Genomic DNA, 21,312 nt, shown 5'->3' with positions numbered 1-21,312 from the left:
TTTCACATGCAAATAGCAGAATATGTATATGTAATGTCTCTATTGCTCATGGAATGACTTTCCATGACTGCAACATTACTTTAAAACAATATTATTTTATTATTTGCTATAGCCTAACCTACATTGTATACAAAGTTATTTTATGAGGAAAAACAGATCCCTAAACAATGGAGTAGGGGCTCCCGAGTGACGCAGCGGTCTAAGGCAGCATTAGATCTCAGTGCTTGATGCGTCACTACCCTGGTTCAATTCCAGGCTGTATCACTACCGGCCGTGATTGGGAGTCCCATAGAGCTGCGCACAATTGGCCTAGTGTTGTCAGGGTTTGGCCGGTGTAGGCCATCATTGTAAATAAGCATTTGTTCTTAACTGACTTGCCTAGTTAAATAAAAAATAACAAAAATAGCCTAGGTCTTTCATCTTCTGATGCCTTTTCTCAGAACTGAGTCTAAGAAAAAAATGTCTTCATATCTGTGGGGGAAATCGAAAGGGGCCATTAATATTTTATTTGAAGCACCACAATTCTAGAAAGATAACCTGTATTTACCTGTCTTGGCTTAGCCTGGTAACAGTTGAAGAATTGACCACTAAGTGGCGACATTGTATCGTTTCCCAACACTGAGGCAAGCAAGATAGTTGAACTTGAGTTCCATATCTATCTTCACAAGAGAGCAGGGTCAAGCTCAACGAGAAAAAGACGCATCAGAATCTTTTCTTTTTCAATAATGGATATTTCTATTGGTAGTCTATATGGCTGTGGAATCTTTGAATGGAAGACATAAGCTCTGTGCAACTAGTAGCCCTAGAAAAAGTGATACCATCTCAATCAGTGTCAGAACTATGGCCAATTTCACCCTCTCCTCATATATGGAACCAGTTAAGATTTTAAAAAGTCTATTCTAATATTCTGTGTTTTGCTTTGTTATTGTTGTCATTTAGCAGACCATCTTATCCAGAACGAATTACAGGAGCAATTAGATTTAAGTGCTTTGCTCAAGGGCACATCGATAGATTTCTCCCCTAGTCGCCTCGGGGGTTCGAATCAGCGACTTTTCAGTTATTGGCCCAGCACTCTTAACTGCTAGGCCACCTTCCATCTTAAGGAGACAGCCCACTAGAGGGAAGACTGGATGAACATCCACAAAATCCCAGTCTCTTCTCCTTTTAGAATATCTCCCAGTGTGCTGCCTTCCTCTTCTGATTGAGGGAATGTGTCCCAAATGGCACCCTGTTCCCTATATAGTGCACTACTTTTGACCAGGGCACATAGGGTCCCATATGTAGTGCACTATATAGGGAATAGGGTGCCAACAGTGTGCCATTTGCGACAGAACCAGGCAGTGTCATGTCCGTCCACAACAGTAGCCTAATCAGTGAAGAGGATGGCAGTTAAACAACTATTATGGGTTAAATGAATAGCTTCTCCAAAAGGCTCAGTGATTCATGTTTTTAATGTCCCTCTCTCCCAGTTGCAAATTGCTTTGAATGGGACATGTTAAATGAAATACATTTTTTTCAGATATGGACGATCAGGGGGGATATTTGTATTTTCTAAACAATGCATAGCATAGCATAGCACTCTGTCATTATTGTGGAAACACAGTCCTGTTTGATAAATAGCATCAAGGTAGTTCTGCTGATGCTGATATTGTTGTTGTTGGGGACATTGGACCTTTTTTAGCCCATTCAGCAGTGAGGCCCATGATATTTATGGGCTATAACTTGGACTATAAATGTTATGCTACTATAAACCAAAAATGATTTGCTCATACAGTTCAGGTCCTTTAGACTAATTGACAGTGTTAAAGGAACTTAAATCAGTTCATAAAGGGTTTCCAGTACAACATGCTGCAACATTGTGCAGGTCTATAGTGTGTGTATGGTTCATGGTCCAGGACTGTCACCAACCACAGCAATATTCTCCCCTTGTCCCCCCTCCCCCACCCTCAATCTCCCTCCCTTAACTCCTAACCACGCCTTTATCCCCATTGAACAAATCCAAGCTGCCTCTGCCTCACCTCCCCTCTATATCTGTCTTATGAATGGCTTTCCCCTCCACTGGCTTTAATGGGTTGCTGTGGGCCTGCTGCAGTCCAGACTGGGCCCAGGCTCTGAGGCTCTGAGGCCAACGCTACGTGTCCTCTTATCTGTGCTGCGGAGAATCTAAATGGCTGTTTAGATGATGAATACAGACACAACCTGAATATTAAAGAAAAAGCACCCCACATTACCCATTATTCCCTTTAGGCCTTAGTGTTACAGATGGAAGTTGTCTGTCATGAATCATCTTAAAGTCATGCTGGTCACCACCATGTTTGGTTTTACCATTGGGTGTATCATACTGCATTTGAGGTTGGTTAAAATAATACGATTTTTGTATGTGTGTGTATGTGTGTGTGTCCTAGAGGTGCCAGTCTTTAATATACCATAGTGGTATCTTGTTATTTCCTCTATTGGAAAGCCAGAGGCAAAGTCGTTACTGACTGTGTATTGGATGATAAATAAAGGGTTGATCAATACGGATGTCACCACAGTGCTGAATAACTGACAACCCAGTCTCACCACAGTGCTGAATAACTGACAACCCAGTCTCACCACAGTGCTGAATAACTGACAACCCAGTCTCACCACAGTGCTGAATAACTGACAACCCAGTCTCACAGCAGTGCTGAATAACTGACAACCGAGTCTCACCACAGTGCTGAATAACTGACAACCCAGTCTCACAGCAGTGCTGAATAACTGACACCCAAGTCTCACCACAGTGCTGAATAACTGACAACCCAGTCTCACCACAGTGCTGAATAACTGACAACCCAGTCTCACCACAGTGCTGAATAACTGACAACCCAGTCTCACAGCAGTGCTGAATAACTGACAACCCAGTCTCACAGCAGTGCTGAATAACTGACAACACAGTCTCACAGCCATGCTGAATAAATGACACCCAGGTCTCACCACAGTGCTGAATAACTGACAACCCAGTCTTACCACAGTGCTGAATAACTGACAACCCAGTCTCACCACAGTGCTGAATAACTGACAACCCAGTCTCACAGCAGTGCTGAATAACTGACGACCCAAGTCTCACCACAGTGCTGAATAACTGACAACCCAGTCTCACCACAGTGCTGAATAACTGACAACCCAGTCTCACAGCAGTGCTGAATAACTGACAACCCAGTCTAACCACAGTGCTGAATAACTGACAGCCCAGTCTCACAGCCGTGCTGAATAACTGACACCCAAGTCTCACCACAGTGCTGAATAACTGACAACCCAGTCTCATCACAGTGCTGAATAACTGACAACCCAGTCTCACAGCAGTGCTGAATAACTGACACGCAAGTCTCACCACAGTGCTGAATAACTGACAACCCAGTCTCCCCACAGTGCTGAATAACTGACAACCCAGTCTCACAGCAGTGCTGAATAACTGACAACCCAGTCTAACCACAGTGCTGAATAACTGACAACCCAGTCTCACAGCCGTGCTGAATAACTGACAACCAAGTCTCACCACAGTATTGAATAACTGACAACCCAGTCTTACCACAGTGCTGAATAACTGACAACCCAGTCTTACCACAGTGCTGAATAACTGACAACCCAGTCTCACCACAGTGCTGAATAACTGACAACCCAGTCTCACCACAGTGCTGAATAACTGACGACCCAGTCTCACAGCAGTGCTGAATAACTGACAACCCAGTCTCACCACAGTGCTGAATAACTGACGACCCACTCTCACAGCAGTGCTGAATAACTGACAACCCAGTCTCACCACAGTGCTGAATAACTGACAACCCAGTCTCACAGCCGTGCTGAATAACTGACAACCCAGTCTAACCACAGTGCTGAATAACTGACAACCCAGTCTCACAGCCGTGCTGAATAACTGACAACCCAGTCTAACCACAGTGCTGAATAACTGACAACCCAGTCTCACCACAGTGCTGAATAACTGACAACCCAGTCTAACCACAGTGCTGATTAACTGACAACCCAGTCTCACCACAGTGCTGAATAACCGACGACCCACTCTCACAGCAGTGCTGAATAACTGACAACCCAGTCTCACCACAGTGCTGAATAACTGACAACCCAGTCTCACAGCAGTGCTGAATAACTGACAACCCAGTCTCACCACAGTGCTGAATAACTGACAACCCAGTCTCACAGCCGTGCTGAATAACTGACAACCCAGTCTCACAGCAGGAGGGGAACTAAAAAGTCAGTTGTCATCTTTCAGATTGGAGCCGACGCAAATCCCATTTGACATTTTAGATGTTGATTATTCCTATCTGTTGATGTGCGTTGAAGTGAGTCATGCTGGGGGAATGGAATGGTAATGAACGCTGTCTTATCGACGTATTAATGGATTGAATACGACATGAGTTGATTGGTGGTTCTAGAAAACTGAAATGTACATTTTAGATTCATCCATCTGTCAAACGTTGGCAGACTTTTCAAATAAGTGTTTGAGTGAACACCTAACCGTTCATAAAACTTATTATCAGAAGTTTATAGAACAAATATGTTAAATAGACAAATAAAAATAGCTGGAAAGACAGAGGAAATAGGCTGTTTCGGTCTCTCTGGACTGGGTCCTGTCACCACTTAAGACCAATGAACACTGCTCCTCATCTCTCTGGGCAGGTGTTGCAGGAATTAAATTCCTTGGTTTTAATACCCAATTAAAATGAATCACTCTGTCAATTCATAAGAGTTTGTAAGACCCTTATTTGTATAAAATGGGCAGAGACCAGTCTTTGAAATCAACCAGCTGTGTTTATTCTCTTGAGTACGGCCCACGATACATTTTATCACAGGTTATAAACTGAAAATGACGTCAGCATTTTCTAAACTGTTCCGTCTCTTCTTGACACTGGTACAAAGGCTGTATAGTTATCAAGCCTTCCCACATCGTCTAGAGCCAAGGTCAGCCTGTGTAGATAAGCATTCTAGCCAGTCTGGCGATATAGGTCATTCATTTCTACCAAGGAACAGACAGTCATTGTTCGAATTCTTGATTATATTTACACACATTATATTCAGTACTGGGATTAAAAAGAAAATTCATACATATACAGTAACATAATAGTATTCTGATTAGTCAGTCCTGATTGAAATGTATACATAATTAGTCATTATTGATAAAAATTCTCTTAACAGCAGGAAAGTCATCCAATCAAAACAAGGTCCACTTTTACTCAAGTGGGAGAGAGAACACATTTTAATCTTGGCGAGGATTGAATCCGTCACAGTGATCCGTGAAGGTGAGGCATTATGGAATAACTCTGACTGATGAAGATGAGAGAGACAGAAAGAGAGAGAGAGACAGAGACAGGGACAGGGACTGAGAGAGAAATATAGATAGGCTAGAGAGAAAGAGAGAGACAGAGAAACAAAGAGACAGGGACAGAGAGAGAAATATAGATAGGCTAGAGAGAAAGAGAGAGACAGAGAGAGAAAGAGACAGGGACAGAGAGAGAAATATAGATATGCTAGAGAGAAAGAGAGAGACAGAGAGAGAAAGAGACAGGGACAGAGAGAGAAATATAGATAGGCTAGAGAGAAAGAGAGAGACAGAGAGAGAAAGAGACAGGGACTGAGAGAGAAATATAGATATGCTAGAGAGAAAGAGAGACAGAGAGATAAAGAGACAGGGACAGGGAGAGAGCGAGAAAGAAAGACTAGAGAGACAGGGACAGAGTGAGAGAGAGAAAGATATACTAGAGGGAAAGAGACAGAGAGAGAGAGAGAAAGAAAGACTAGAGAGAAAGAGAAATAGAAAGACAAGAGAGAGGATGAGATACAGAGACAAAGACAGAGATGAAGAGATAAAGAGAGAGAGAAAGACAGAGTGAGAGAGAGAGAGAGAGAGAGAGAGAGAGAGAGAGAGAGAGAGAGAGAGAAAAAGAGAAGGTCAAGTTATCAGTGTAGGAGCATAGTGCCGGTGTGAACACAGACCAGTTAAAGGTCAGGATCGCTTGTTGCTGTCAGTTGTCTGGGATTGTGTCTGCGATATGAGACAAGCATTTTTGACACTTTGTCAGGGAGATGCACCCTAACAAACCTGGACAGGGTGTACAGGCCTCAGTCAATGCTAAACTAAATAAACACTCAGTCTGACAATATACTATGTCTTTAGTCATTTAGAAGACGCTGTTATCCAGAACAACTTACAGAAGCAATTGGTTAAGGTGCCTTGCTCAAGTGCACATGCACAGATTTTTCACCTAGTCAGCTCAGGGATTTGAACCAGCAACCTTTCGGTCACTGGCCCAACGCTCTTAACCACTAGGGTTTACTGTAACCTTGTGAAAAGTCCCAGACTGTCATCTCAAATGAAGTAAGCATACTGTAACACACCTGTGCTAAGAAACTCTTAACCTTGTACCCAAGTTCAAGTCCTACCAGAGAAAGAGAGAGCCTGCTTGAGATGAAGAACCACTGGCTGTGAATAACTACAGGGGAGAGCGCTCTGAAAGCATTCCACTTTCCCTCCACTCCCCTCCTGTTCTCCAGGTGACAGGAGAGGAGGAGTATAGTAGGAGTCAATTAAATGAGTAACCTTGAGCCTATGGTGGTGTATGAATTGTGACCACAATAGTTCATAAGGAGTGGACTGTGTGTGACCCTTGCTTCTCATAGCAGAGGTCAGAGGTCAGCCTCTGAGGTGACTTCAATCACAGACGCTGCCAAGAAAGAACCATTCGCCTCCCAAATTAACGCAGAACTAGAGGTGACAGATTATGAAAAGCAAATGTATTTCTTGTCTTTGTGAACTATTTTGAAATGCCCAAAACAGGGGAATTTGAATATCTGGTGTGGACAAAAAGGACATACACAAATTAAGCTTATCTGAACATAAGTCCACAACGGGTAGGACAAGCAGAAAATCAGGTTGGTCACAGCTGTCAGACCAAATAGATATGACAAGCATGACTTTTTTTGCACAAAAGCATCATTGCCTTTCCAGGCCACTTTTGCACCAGCTCTGGTGTAGCAATGAAAGTACTGTAGAACTTTCCTTGTGTTGAAAACATGTATCCCTGATGAAGCCTGATGAAGACCTTTGGGTCAAGACTTTGGACAAACAATGGGAGCATTCAGCAGTGTGTGGTTATTTCTTATTTCCTTATTTGTATTTAACTAGGCAAGTCAGTTAAGAACAAATTCGTATTTACAATGACGGCCTACACCGGCCAAACCCTCCCCTAACCCGGACGACACTGGGCCAATTGTGCGTCACCCTATGGGACTCCCGATCACAGCCGGTTGTGATATCGCTCGAGATCAAACCCGGGTCTGTAGTGATGCCTCTAGCACTGCGTTGCAGTACCTTAGACCGCTGCGCCGCTCATGATCCCATTTGCATGTACTCATGGGCCCAGCCGGTTTCCGCTCAGGGCTTATTCCACTTCTATGAAGTCTAGAGGTCTATCTATACCTGACAAATAAATCCACATATTCAAAATCAGCCAGGAGTCACAGTCTAGACTGGTTGGCTGACAATGTCAACAAAATGATGTGCACAGAGCAATGAGGCAGAAGGTCGTGTGGTCAGATCGCTGTAGCAACAATGACGAGAAGCTGCCATGTAGGGAATCGTATGTGTCTCTTTTCAGCTAGTTTCATCTTGTTCTTGATGCCATGTCTATGCTAATACGGCAAAACATGTGAGAGAGAATAAAGTAGACGGCATGGGTCAAAATGTTGATTTATGACCCAATGTCCAGATGACGCGTCCACCAGAGTTTAAGGGGTAACCGAGGCTTTCCTACATGAACTGAAGGAGGCGATCCAAATCCACGAGAAACTCAAAGAAATCCGACACACCCTGGTGGACGATAACAAATACAGGGAAGCTGTGGTGGCTGAAGTGATGACTTTCTGGCTCAATAAACCCCAAGAGACCGAGTGACAATTTGTTATTTAGATGTAAAGCAATGGGTAACTAACTATGTGTATACAATGTTAGAGAGAATAAATACATTTTTTCTTTTGAGAGAGAACTTACAAATATTATGCATCAAATTATTGAAAATAATGCGAACAATGTATCGTTCTACACAACCCACAATTCCTGGGCTAATGTAGAGCGTGTGCTGAAAATGGAACAAATCATGAATCATGTACGACATAGGTGCGAGAGTCTATAATGGACACACTTGGTATCCCGTCTTGGGGATGATTCTAGAAGAACTAGAAACAACTTTGTCTAAGATTTTACTTTATTTGTTTGAAACACCATTTAATTGTAACATGTATCATATTTGTTGTTTTTATACTTAAATAGCTGATGTGTGTGTTTTAAAAATTCAGCGACACAAGCCTGTTAATCTAAACCAAATATACAGGGTCTTGCATGCTGTGATTGTTGAGAAAACGGGGACATGTATCCTGCAACGAATTCTGAATTGTCTGTATACGTAATACATAATGTTTTCTTGAAAATAAAAATTCTAAAATGAAAATGAAATGTTGTCGTTATTTGAAAGTGGCTCATTAACGTTATTGTACCTCAGAGAGGCAAGAAGGATGGCGGAGTAGATGTTGAAAAACATTTATTATAATCCCTCTAACCCGGGGTCTTATGGGGGTAAGGAACGTTTACAGAGAGCTATAGCCGAAGAAACAGGTAGCCGGTTAAGCGATGCTAAAGTGAATGAGTGGTTATCAGAGCAGGATGCACACACTCCACACTCTACATGTAAGAAAACAATTTCCAAGAAATATAGTTTTTTCTACCCAACGCATGTCTTGTTCTGGACTTTATTTATAATGCATCTGCCACAGCCAATACCCCGGACATTCCTGCTTCATAGATAGCAACCCTAAGGGCAATAAAACAGGGGGTGTGGGGCCATACTCTTTCAAAAGTTCAAACACAGACCCCCCCAGTTAAACCAGGTCTAGAGATCAATCAGCATGACAACTTCAAAGGAATAGATGCAATATAGATATAAAATAACACACCCTCTAACACGTGACAACAGGAACAGGATGTCGTGGCCAGATGCCCATATTTGGGCATGTACGTGTCATCTGGACATTGGGTCATAAATCTAAATCTACTTTATTCTCTCTAATGTGCTAGCTAGTTAACTAACAACTGTAATGATGAGGGAAATCCTGGCTGATATCTGGTCACATTAACATAGCCAGTTCATCAGCTCATCATGATGGTTCATCATGTTCCTAACTGAATGGGCTATGTAGAGAAACAGAATACGCTCTGTTCACAACACAAACAGACCCCACAGAGCCCCAGGACGGCAGCACCATTAGACCCAACCAAATTATGAGAAGGCAAAAAAAAAAACTATTTGACACACTGGAAAGAATCAACCAAAAAACAAAGCAAATTGGAATGCTACCTGGTCCTACAGAGAGTACACAGTGGCAGAATAGCTGACCACTGTGACTGACCCAAAATTAAGAAAATCCTTGACTATGTACAGACTCAGTGAGCATAACCTTGCTATTAATAGAGAACAGCATAGGCAGACCTGGCTCTCAAGAGAAGACAGGATATGTGTCCACTGTCCCCAAAATTAGGTGGAAACTGAGTTGCTATACATATTTCCCACAGATCACATAGGCCCACAAAGAATTTGAAAACAAATCAAACATTGATAAACTCTCATATCTGTTAGGTGAAATACTGCAATGTGCAATGTGTGGCCCATTGCCATGAGAAAAGGGCAGGAAGTGGAGCACAAACTACATTTTAAATACCACCTATATTTATCTGTTTATCTTCCCCCACTATTCGTACTAAAACAATTTGTACATTGCTAAAACACTGTTCGTAACTGATAACATAACACTTGGAATGTCTTGATCTTTTTCGAGTGCAATCTTCACTTTCAAATGTTTTGTTGTTGATGTTGTTACATTTGTTTCTTCTCACTTTTTGTTAACGATTTATTTCACTTACTTTGTCAATGTAAACAGATGCGTTCAACAAGGGAAATAGTTTGCGAGAGCTGGCTAACGTTAGCTAACATATTCCATTTGTTTTGTGCTAGCTGCGACCGTCAGAGAAGGTAGTGTGCAGCGAACGTAAGTGTCCGTTTCAGATCTAAACTGCCGCTAAAAATAATAAAGTGGCCATGTAGACTTTCTACTATATTTAGTAGAAATAGCTAAGTGTCTTCCAGTTTGAATATTGACTCTAAAAATGTTCATGAAATTGTTACTCTGGCAACATGTTCACGCGCAAACAAAAGCCTTGTTGAACTCGCCTCTGGTCTCTTGTGGTTCTGTACCAGGTATGGAGGATATTGGGTTACCATGACATCAGAGAAAATCTAGAACATTCACTGTCATTATTTACTGGCCTGGTTTAGGTGATGGACAATAGAGTAAAGCCTGCATCACAACATGTCCCTTTTACCATCTGTCATGTGTGTACAGGCCCATATGGTTGACTGTTGATAGACTGGTTGTGAATGACGTAGTAAACCTGAAATAGGTTCAACAAAGGTGAAATAGCTTGCTTCTACTATAATGACAGCATACTGACTCTGCTCTCCCTGTGGAATCCGTCCTCTGCTCTCTCCTAGGGGTCTATCCACTATCCAGTGTCTTAAGGAAATGGAGAGACATCATGGCCAGGTTGAAATATGGACCTGATGGCAATAAGAGACAGATCATTAGATCCCCAGTGATAAGTGGCTCTGTACTGCTTCAGGCTACTGCTTCAGGGTCTAGTTGTGTAAGTAGCTGTGCAATAAGCCTCCATATCTCTCTGCCTACACTCTTAGAAAAAAAAGGTGCTATCTAGAACCTAATAAAAGGTTCTTCAGCTGTCCCCATAGGAGAACCCGTTGAAGAACCCTTTTTTGGTTCCAGGTAGAACCTTTTTGAGCTCCATGTAGATCCCTTTACAAAGAGGCTTCTACATGGAACCCAAAATAGTTCTACCTGGAACCAAAAAGGGTTTTACTTGGAACCAAAAAAGGGTTATCCTATGGGGACAGCTGAACAACCCTTTTGGAACCCTTTTTTCTAAGAGTACTCAAGTAGGTCTCTGACCTTTACCTGTGTGCACTGTACACTCTGTGCAATGTGTAGTCTGCCAAGTTCATCTACATTCATGAAAGCAAGGATGTTGATGGAAAACCTCATTGCTTGCCAGTGAATGAAGCAACAATCAATGGACACATTTTTTATTTTTTATTTTAGGACCCAGGGCTAGTGGCAATAATTTGAGTGCAACAGAACTTGAATAAAATAAATGTCTCACGTCCTCATTGTGGCGTTGTGGTATTCCGTGCTCTGCGCCGATAGCCTGCTACCTAAATGAATACGGTCTTGGTGTTTTCCATTCAGTGAAGGTTATTGCTCATATGGGTGTGAATGTGGGATTGGGAGTGGCTGTTCTGGAGTGAATTAGAGACACTGCACAATCTTTCAGAGGCGAGCCAGACAAAGCTGGAATTCACTGTAAGGAGAAATGATCCCACCTTTCTCTGTGATTTAGCTCGGGCAACCAGATGAAATGCATATCTTCAATCATGCACGTCGGCTGCAATGGAGATAATATTTTTGAGAACACACCTTGAACTCTCCTGATCTACTGTTGATATCGTTGTGCTAGAAACCTGCAGATTTATGATACGTCTCTGCACAGCTAACACTTAGTTTATCTCAATTGACACATTCTTAAAGCCATTTTACACCAAGGTGCAGCCCTTTATCAATGTCAACATACAACACTTAGTATTCAGAAAGGGTCTTCAAAATCAATATATAATCTCTTTAGTTTCCCCTGAGCAAAAGTACATAAACATGTCTTCAGTATTTGGCGGAAAGTCTATTATGTGGAACACAGGCCTCATTAGTGTGTGTGTGTGTGTGTGTACATACACATATGTGTGCCTTGTGGGAATTCTATGAAAACGGCACCTTAAAATACAGTACGTTGTCCATTCTAAAATCAAATTTATTTTCAAATCAAATGTATTTTATTTATATAGCCCTTCGTACATCAGCTGAGATCTCAAAGTGCTGTACAGAAACCCAGCCTAAAACCCCAAACAGCAAGCAATGCAGGTGTAGAAGCACGGTGGCTAGGAAAAACTCCCTAGAATGGCCAAAACCTAGGAAGAAACCTATAGAGGAACCAGGCTATGTGGGGTGGCCAGTCCTCTTCTGGCTGTGCCGGGTGGAGATTATAACAGAACATGACCAAGATGTTCAAATGTTCATAAATGACCAGCATGGTCCAATAATAATAAGGCAGAACAGTTGAAACTGGAGCAGCAGCACGGCCAGGTGGACTGGGGACAGCAAGGAGTCATCATGTCAGGTAGTCCTGAGGCATGGTCCTAGGGCTCAGGTCCTCCGAGAGAGAGAAAGAAAGAGAGAAAGAGAGAATTAGAGAGAGCACACTTAAATTCACACAGGACACCGAATAGGACAGGAGAAGTACTCCAGATATAACAAACTGACCCTAGCCCCCCGACACATAAACTACTGCAGCATAAATACTGGAGGCTGAGACAGGAGGGGTCAGGAGACACTGTGGCCCCATCCGAGGACACCCCCGGACAGGGCCAAACAGGAAGGATATAACCTCACCCACTTTGCCAAAGCACAGCCCCCACACCACTAGAGGGATATCTTCAACCACCAACTTACCATCCTGAGACAAGGCCGAGTATAGCCCACAAAGATCTCCGCCACGGCACAACCCAAGGGGGTTCTAAGGCCCCGAACCACCTATGAAACTAGCAGAATTCAACTTAAAAAAAGATGGGGGCACGCTTCCACGTTACCAACAGAAACAGATAGAGACAGGGAGAAATGCACTTGGCTACTGAGAAACAACATGGGTGTTCCCAACCATCTGTAGCAGATGTCCAACATGGAGGATGGAGCACAGAGGTCTGTATACCTGGAAATGCCAGATGGGCATTTGGGTCTGGCCCTGTCTATCTGTTCTAGGATGAACCAGGAGGACAGGACTAATTTTCACTACGGCGCTGCAGTGTTGTAACATCCCATTCATTTCAGATGAGAGTGCAGGTCACTGAGGCATGCCTTGTCAGTCTGACACCATACCTCACAATGCATTGAAACAGGTAGACTCCAGTTGTTTTTGACACATTTGTGCCCTGAACCATTTATAATCCTGTATGTGCTTTTTGGGTATTGGATTTTGCATGTAACTGTAGCCTTGCCCACCGGAATATAGCATTACAGTCTACCAGTGAAGTGTAAACCCACTGCCCTGTAGGGTGCCTGGTGTTGACTAGGAAGTAGGTTTGCTTCCTGTTGCCTGTGTTTATTTCCACCAAGGTCATTGCTCGTAGGTGAGAGAGAACGTATGTGGGGGAGTGAGTGGGCGGAGACCAAGGGATGTCATTCATCACATGCTCAACCAAACGCTCTTCTCCATGGTTACACCAGGAACAAAGCAAACGGCATGTTGATATCCTAATCATCTGTCCAGTTTACCTACTTGGTTCAGCAGGGGGTACTTGGTTCAGCAGGGGATACTTACTGTAGTTCTTATACAGTCATTGATTCAGTAATTGATTGAGTAATTAGCCTTAGTGTTCCACTGACGTCTTTGTCCGTTTAATCAATAATCTGAGGCTTTAAGCATCTCTCTACTTAGAACCTTTTACTGTGGGCTTGGATAGACAGGTCAGGGCCTCCTTGACTAATATACCATAAGGAGAGACTAATATGGTAAAACAGCAGTGTGTATCAGTCATTGGGCCGTTGTACCTGCCATGAAGCTGAGCAATGGAACTAATCATTCCTTCTATAGCTACAACCTGTTGTTGTTGTAACGAAAGGGGTTTGGTAGTGGATTGATGCTAATGGACCTAGAAGACAGGTTCCCATTGGCTTCATCAGTATCTTTTAATAGCAGCCATAGCAACTTGTTTGTAGCTGTTTACTCCCATGCACTGGCTAATGCAGCCTTAGATGCTAGTTCAAATACATTAGTAATGGCTCTGCTCCCACGCAATTTAACCAGTGAATTTGTTGGGGTGTTTTGTACAAATACTCAATGCAGTTCTAGCCTCTTAGAAAAAAGTGCTATCTCGAACCTAAAAGGGTTCTTCAGCTCTCCCCATAGGAGAACCCTTTGACGAACCCTTTTTGGTTCCAAGTAGAACCGTTTTGGGTTCCATGTAGAACCCTTTCCACAGAGGTAGTTATACTTGGAACCTAAAAGAGTTTTACCTGGAATCAAAAAGGGTTCTCCTATGGGGACCGCTGAATAACCTTTTTGGAACCCTTTTATCTAAGAGTGTACAGGGCCTAGCCATTAGGAATCAGACATATGTTATATACACATGTGCACACACACACACACACACACACACACACACACACACACACACACACACACACACACACACACACACACACAGACACAGACACAGACACACAGACACACACACACACAAGGCAGACCTTTCATCATGTCTTTTCATCAGACCCCTGAAGCTTAATAGGAATCAGCCCACATAAAACAGGAATCAGCCCACATAAAACCGGAATCAGTCCACATAAAACAGGAATCAGCCCACATAAAATAGGAGTCAGCCCACATAAAACATGAATCAGTCAACATAAAACAGGAATCAGCCCACATAAAACAGGAATCAGCCCACATAAAACAGGAATCAGTCCACATAAAACAGGAATCAGTCCACATAAAACAGGAATCAGTCCACATAAAATAGGAGTCAGCCCACATAAAACATGAATCGGTCCACATAAAACATGAATCGGTCCACATAAAACAGGAATCAGTCAACATAAAACAGGAATCAGTCCACATAAAACAGGAATCAGTCCACATAAAACAGGAATCAGTCTACATAAAACAGGGATTGGTCCACATAAAACAGGAATCAGCCCACATAAAACAGGAATCGGCCCACATAAAACAGGAATCGGCCCACATAAAACAGGAATCGGTCCACATAAAACAGGAATCGGTCCACATAAAACAGGAATCAATCCACATAACACAGGAATCAGTCCACATAAAACATGAATCAGTCCACATAAAACAGGAATCAGCCCACATAAAACATGAATCAGTCCACATAAAACATGAATCAGTCCATATAAAACATGAATCAGCCCACATAAAACAGGAGTCAGCCCACATAAAACATGAATCAGCCCACATAAAACATGAATCAGCCCACATAAAACAGGAATCAGTCCACATAAAACAGGAATCAGTCCACATAAAACAGGAATCAGCCCACATAAAACAGGAATCAGTCCACATAAAACAGAAATCAGTCCACATAAAATAGGAGTCAGCCCACATAAAACATGAATCGGTCCACATAAAACAGGAATCAGTCAACATAAAACAGGAATCAGCCCACATAAAACAGGAATCAGTCCACATAAAACAGGAATCAGTCTACATAAAACAGGGATCGGTCCACATAAAACAGGAATCAGCCCACATAAAACAGGAATCGGCCCACATAAAACAGGAATCGGCCCACATAAAACAGGAATCAATCCACATAACACAGGAATCAGTCCACATAAAACAGGAATCAGCCTACATAAAACAGGAATCAGCCTACATAAAACAGGAATCAGTCCACATAAAACATGAATCAGCCCACATAAAACATGAATCAGCCCACATAAAACATGAATCAGCCCACATAAAACAGGAATCAGCCCACATAAAACAGGAATCAGTCCACATAAAACAGGAATCAGCCCACATAAAACAGGAATCAGCCCACATAAAACAGGAATCAGCCCACATAAAACAGGAATCAGTCCACATAAAACAGGAATCAGTCCACATAAAACAGGAATCAGCCCACATAAAACAGGAATCAGCCCACATAAAACAGGAATCAGCCCACATAAAACAGGAATCAGCCCACATAAAACAGGAATCAGCCCACATAAAACAGGAATCAGTCCACATAAAACAGGAATCAGCCCACATAAAACAGGAATCAGCCCACATAAAACAGGAATCAGTCCACATAAAACAGGAATCAGCCCACATAAAACAGGAATCAGCCCACATAAAACAGGAATCAGCCCACATAAAACAGGAATCAGTCCACATAAAACAGGAATCAGCCCACATAAAACATAAAATACATGATAGAGTACAGAACAGTTCTGGACAAGAACAACATCAAAAGGAAAAGTCATGTATTGTCAAGCACCAAATCCAGAGTGATCTGGGCGTACTGGATGAGAACATGCCAAAGACTATTCTCATATCATCTGACAGACCTGGAAATGCCAGATGACTTCAAGAGTTTGGGACTATAAGGTTCTATCTGCATTTTAGCCAACATGTAGTTATTAAAACAGCCTTGTTCTGTTTAATGTTCTCTACCTATAGAGTAGTATAACAATTTGTGTTGCTAAATTAAAAAGAATACAAGATAAAAATCGCTGACACCATTCAAACCAATGAGGGTTTGTATAGTCCCAAGCTCTCGACTTGTAAACGCTGTCTAATGCAGGAAATAAAATGTGCACTTCAACTAGGCCTACTTGTCTTCATGCTGGAGGCCATTTCTTCACAGCCAATCATACAGCTGCTCACTTCACCCACTGTAATAGAAACATCAAATTGGTGCCGATTACCACGTTCTTTCCTCACCAAGTTTTATTGTGTTTCATCACAATGAACATCAGCCCAATATAATTACAAATGGCAGACAGTCTATTGCTCCCACAGAGTCAGTGTTCCACTGTCATAAACACAGTAGACAAGAGGCGTTGGGAAAATAGTTTTATGAGTTGGCGTTGGGTCCCTTCTTCTTGCCACATGTTGGCACAACATTCAAAAAGTACCTGTTATATTGCATCCTCCTTTAAGCCAGTCTTCTTTTTCTTCTTCTCCTGCTTGTCCACCTTGGAGGTCTGTCCCCTGACCTTCCCCACTCTGGCCAAGGAGCCATTGACTTTGCCTCCCAACAGTCAGTTGTAACCTCAAGAGTGCTGAACTCCAGTGCAGACTGGCCGATCACATCATCGTCCTGCAGGGGTACCCCGCACTGCAAAACCACCTGGTCATCACAGGACAGTCCCTCCAATGCCTCAATATGAGCCTTGATGTGGGCGACAGTCTGTAGCCGAGACACCTCAAAAGGTGTGGAGAGTCTGAGCACGCACAAATAGCTGCATGGTCAACCAAAGTCTCACAGTTGCAGTGTAACAAGCGTGTGTTTCGTCTGTATTATAAAAACAGGAAGTGGCAAGAACACGAAAGGTCTAATTCAATCAACTCAGCTATTCAGCATTCATGATTAGAGCTAAACACACGACAATGTTCTCTCGGGGGCCGGGCTATTGCTTATTTCCATAAATATACAGACAGGTTTCTCCTTTGCCTGAACATAACCTAATTAATTAGATCAAGTCAAGCAGGCGTTGGTGTGTTGTTGTGGTTCATGCGGTAAGCATGCACATAACAGATGATTAGATTGAATTAAGATCTGTTGCAGGCAAGAACATCAAGGGAACATTGTGAATTAGCAGTCTATCGTTTACCACGTAACCCTCCTCCTGTCTTCCTCCCTCTATCAACCAGTCCCTATACGTGTGTGGGGTCCACATGTACTGCTTAACATTGCCTCAGGGGTCCACATCTAACATCAAACCCAACTCTGGTGTGCCTGCCTGATGCCCAAATCAACTTAGTTAGATATCATTAGGCACATAGTCCCATTTTATGGTGTTGCAGGACATTTGCTTTGCTAGCAGTTGAGGGAACCATCACCATTTAGACACAAATTGATTATAATCGAATAACTCACCCGTGTTCCTCTAAATCAGACCGGATAGGTGAAAGCAATGGGCTGCAAACTATACCCAGCCACTATCCAGGCCCTCTGAGATCAGCGAGGAGGGAAATTCGACAAGGTCAGAAGAAAGGAAGAGAGGGAGCAAGTTATCCAATTGGAATGTAGCCACAACGTCCGTCCGTGGAGCTGAGATATTGATTAGATCCCAACATTGCTCCTGATTTAGCCCCGGCCGGCACAGCTGTAGCACCCATGTTAGACTACTGACAGGCCATTCATCTGACTGTAAGAGCCTCAACGACCGCTGGTAGATGAGGCAAATTAATAATATTCCATTAATAATTGTCTATTCTCTCGCTTCTCCGTGTTTCATCCTCCATGTATCCTCCAGGGCTAGTAGGACAAAGTATCTGAGAGCGAGCCCGGAAATAAAACACTGGTTAAGAGTTCTGACAGACACAGGCGGTTTGTTTCTCTCTTTGGCTGTCAGGTGCTACTGAGATTGACCTAATAAACTATAGTCAAAGTCATGGGAACCAGTCCAAGTCGTCAGCTCCAGACATATTGTATTGGTGCGTTCAAGTCAACTGGGAACTCTGAAAAACTCGAGGTCATATCATGATGTCAGTGATCTTCAGGTTGGAAAGTCGGAGCTCTAGAAAGAGGCCAGAGTTCCTGACTTGGAATTCTAAGTTAGATGACCATTCAAACTATTTTTCCCAGTCGGAACTAATTTTTTTCCAGAGTTCCCTGTTGAATTGAACGTGGGTTCTTGGGCAACTTGGGTTCTGGTAATGATGATAATTAATGTTTGAACGATGAGGATTTTACACATTATGCATTACTTGGAATGTGTGTGTATATGCATGAGAGAGAGAGGGGGGGGGGGGGGGGGGGGAGTCAGCACACCTGACTGCACTGGCTTCTAGAAGGTTCTGTAAATTTTAGAAGAGCTATTTTCGTCACTTTTTAGTTCCATCCCGAATCTATTCACTAGGGGCCTCATCATGTTTTGGAGCATACATGCATGCGACAGTTTTCACCCAAAAGTTTGTATTTATAAAAACTGAACTTGACGTGACAATATGCTTATCCTGAACTTTAGACCATGCATACGCACAGTTTCTATTGGTTGTCTTGCATTGCAAGATGGCAAAAGTATTCTAGTAGTAGTAGTAGACTTTTACAAATTGGGAATAAATATATGTCACTCTTATTCATAACAACAAAAACATGTAGGCCTAGCTAAATATAATAAAAATATGCAATCCTTTGCCATAGTGAGAAAAATCGAAAATGGATTTATCTCTGCATTCTATAATAAATAGAAATAGACATATATTTCCTATTATTTATTGCAGAATAAATGTCTCACCTTTTCTGACTGATGGTAGCCTATAGGCCTACAACAAGTTGGGACAGACTAACATTCTTCATCTCTCATTTAATTGGACCCACGTTACAGTAGTAAAAAGATAAGCTATTTCAAGGATTCCTATTTTGCTCCATGCGATCCGATCCGAAGCGCAGTTTAATGGTTGAACAGACGGTTCACCTTTTCCATTGACATTTGTATGCTACGTCGAAGTACTGTAATGTGACGTTTGTAGCGTATACAATATTTTATTTATATGCTCAACAAAAATATAAACACAACATGCAACCATTTTAACGATTTTACTACGTTACAGTTCATATAAGGAAATCAGTCAAAATAAATTCATTAGGACCTAATCTATGGATTTCACATGACTGGGCAGGGTCACACCCACTGGGGAGCCAGGACCAGCCACTGGGGAGCCAAGCCCAGCCAATCAGAATGAGTTTTTCCCCACAAAAGGGCTTCATTACAGACAGAAATACTCCTCTGTGTCATCAGCTGTTCGGGTGGCTGGTTTCAGATGATACCGCAGGTGAAGAAGCCTGATAGGGAGGTCCTGGGCTGGAGTGGTCTACGGTTGTGAGGCCGATTGGACATACTGCCTAATTCTCTAAAAATGGCAGCTTATGGTAGACAAATTAACATTCAATTCTCTGGTAAAAACTACGGTGGACATTCCTGCAGTCAGCATGCCAATTGCTCGTGACCTCAAAACTTGAGACATCTGTGGCATTGTGTTGTGTGACAAAATTGCACACTTAAGATTGGCCTTTTATTGTCCCCAGCACAAGGTACTGTAATGATCATGCTATTTAATCAGCTTCTTGAAATGCTACACCTGTCAAGTGGATGGATTATATAGGCAAAGGAGAAATGCTCTCTAACATGGATGTAAACAAATTTGTGCATTTGAGAGAAATAAGCTTTTTGTGCATATGGAACATTCCTGGGATCTTTTATTTCAGCTCATGAAACATGGGATTGACGCTTTACACGTTGTGTTTATATTTTTGTTCAGTATATAAACATAATACATAGTGTATCATAAACATTGCAGAATAAATTCCTCATCTTTTCTGGCCAAATTGAGTTTATATGTACTGTAGCCATACACCAAATTACCATATGCATTTAGCTGGGACTATTAGTTAGGCTATTATAATTTCACAATTTTGTTCTATGCATCCAACAGAGTGAGCGGTTTATAACATACAGTAGAATTTAACAGATGAACACAGCTGATATTTTGCATTGAAGTGTGTACGCTACCACTCTTAAGGAGACCCACTGTAGTTTTCATTTTTACTATAAAAAGTACACAATATTTTAGAATTCACGGGCAGTGCAGCATATTTAGGTTTGGGAAAAAGTGAATGCCATTTAATGCTTTCAAACGATCTGTTTACAGGTCCATAACAATTTCAAATTGTTTTTGTCTTTCAGAAATGGTCAGATTTAACAAATGTCACTGCAAAAGAAAACTGCAAACACTTCCAAAGACATGTGATCCAGATCGCCATTGATATTTCCTTTAGATACGGTCTTGGCCTAATTCCAATACTGTACATCCAAACTATACAGCAAATAGGGCGTAATTGTTGCCATGAAAAAGGTGAGTGAAGGATGGCCGTTTTTCAGGCGGCCTTATAATGCGCGTCTACAGTTCTGTGACAGGTCTGATTCATATTAGGAAACATAGTGAATGTATGTATGGCGTGCGCCAATTTTATGAATCTTAATATTTTGTGTGCAGTCTTCATAAATAGCTCACGCAGATATTTAGTGTTCAATTTAAACAATGGTTATACATGAGGCCTCAGGGCGTTGTCTGGCACGTTCATACCACCTGCTGTTGTTCGCTGGCTACTGAAAGGCTAGGGAGGGGAGGGGATGATTGCTGTTCCAAACACACACCAGACAGATGGGGGAATGCTGATCGACCTACACAACATGGTGACGGGGGGTGAGGACAGCCAAACACACTTTTTCCTAGCGTGCTCGTTCTCTCGACATACCAAGCAGGGTGCTGCTTGCTAACCAGAAATGACGTTGCAACAAACAGTACATAGAAGGTAAGGAATGTAAATTAGCTTCCATACAACACTAGATAAGCATTTCTGGGAACTTTAAAAC

The 21,312-nt window shown here is 42.3% G+C and overlaps 1 pseudogene; it reads right to left on the bottom strand.

Moving 5' to 3' along the window:
- Nucleotides 1-16,784: 16,784 nt before the first annotated feature.
- On the bottom strand, nt 16,785-17,178 carry LOC110527093 (annotated as a pseudogene).
- Nucleotides 17,179-21,312: the final 4,134 nt, after the last annotated feature.

This window comes from Oncorhynchus mykiss, chromosome 7 (assembly GCF_013265735.2).
Source record: "Oncorhynchus mykiss isolate Arlee chromosome 7, USDA_OmykA_1.1, whole genome shotgun sequence".
Taxonomy (NCBI): Eukaryota; Metazoa; Chordata; class Actinopteri; order Salmoniformes; family Salmonidae; genus Oncorhynchus; species Oncorhynchus mykiss.
Note: the sequence above shows the minus strand (reverse complement) of the source record. Positions and strands in the feature narration are given on the sequence as shown.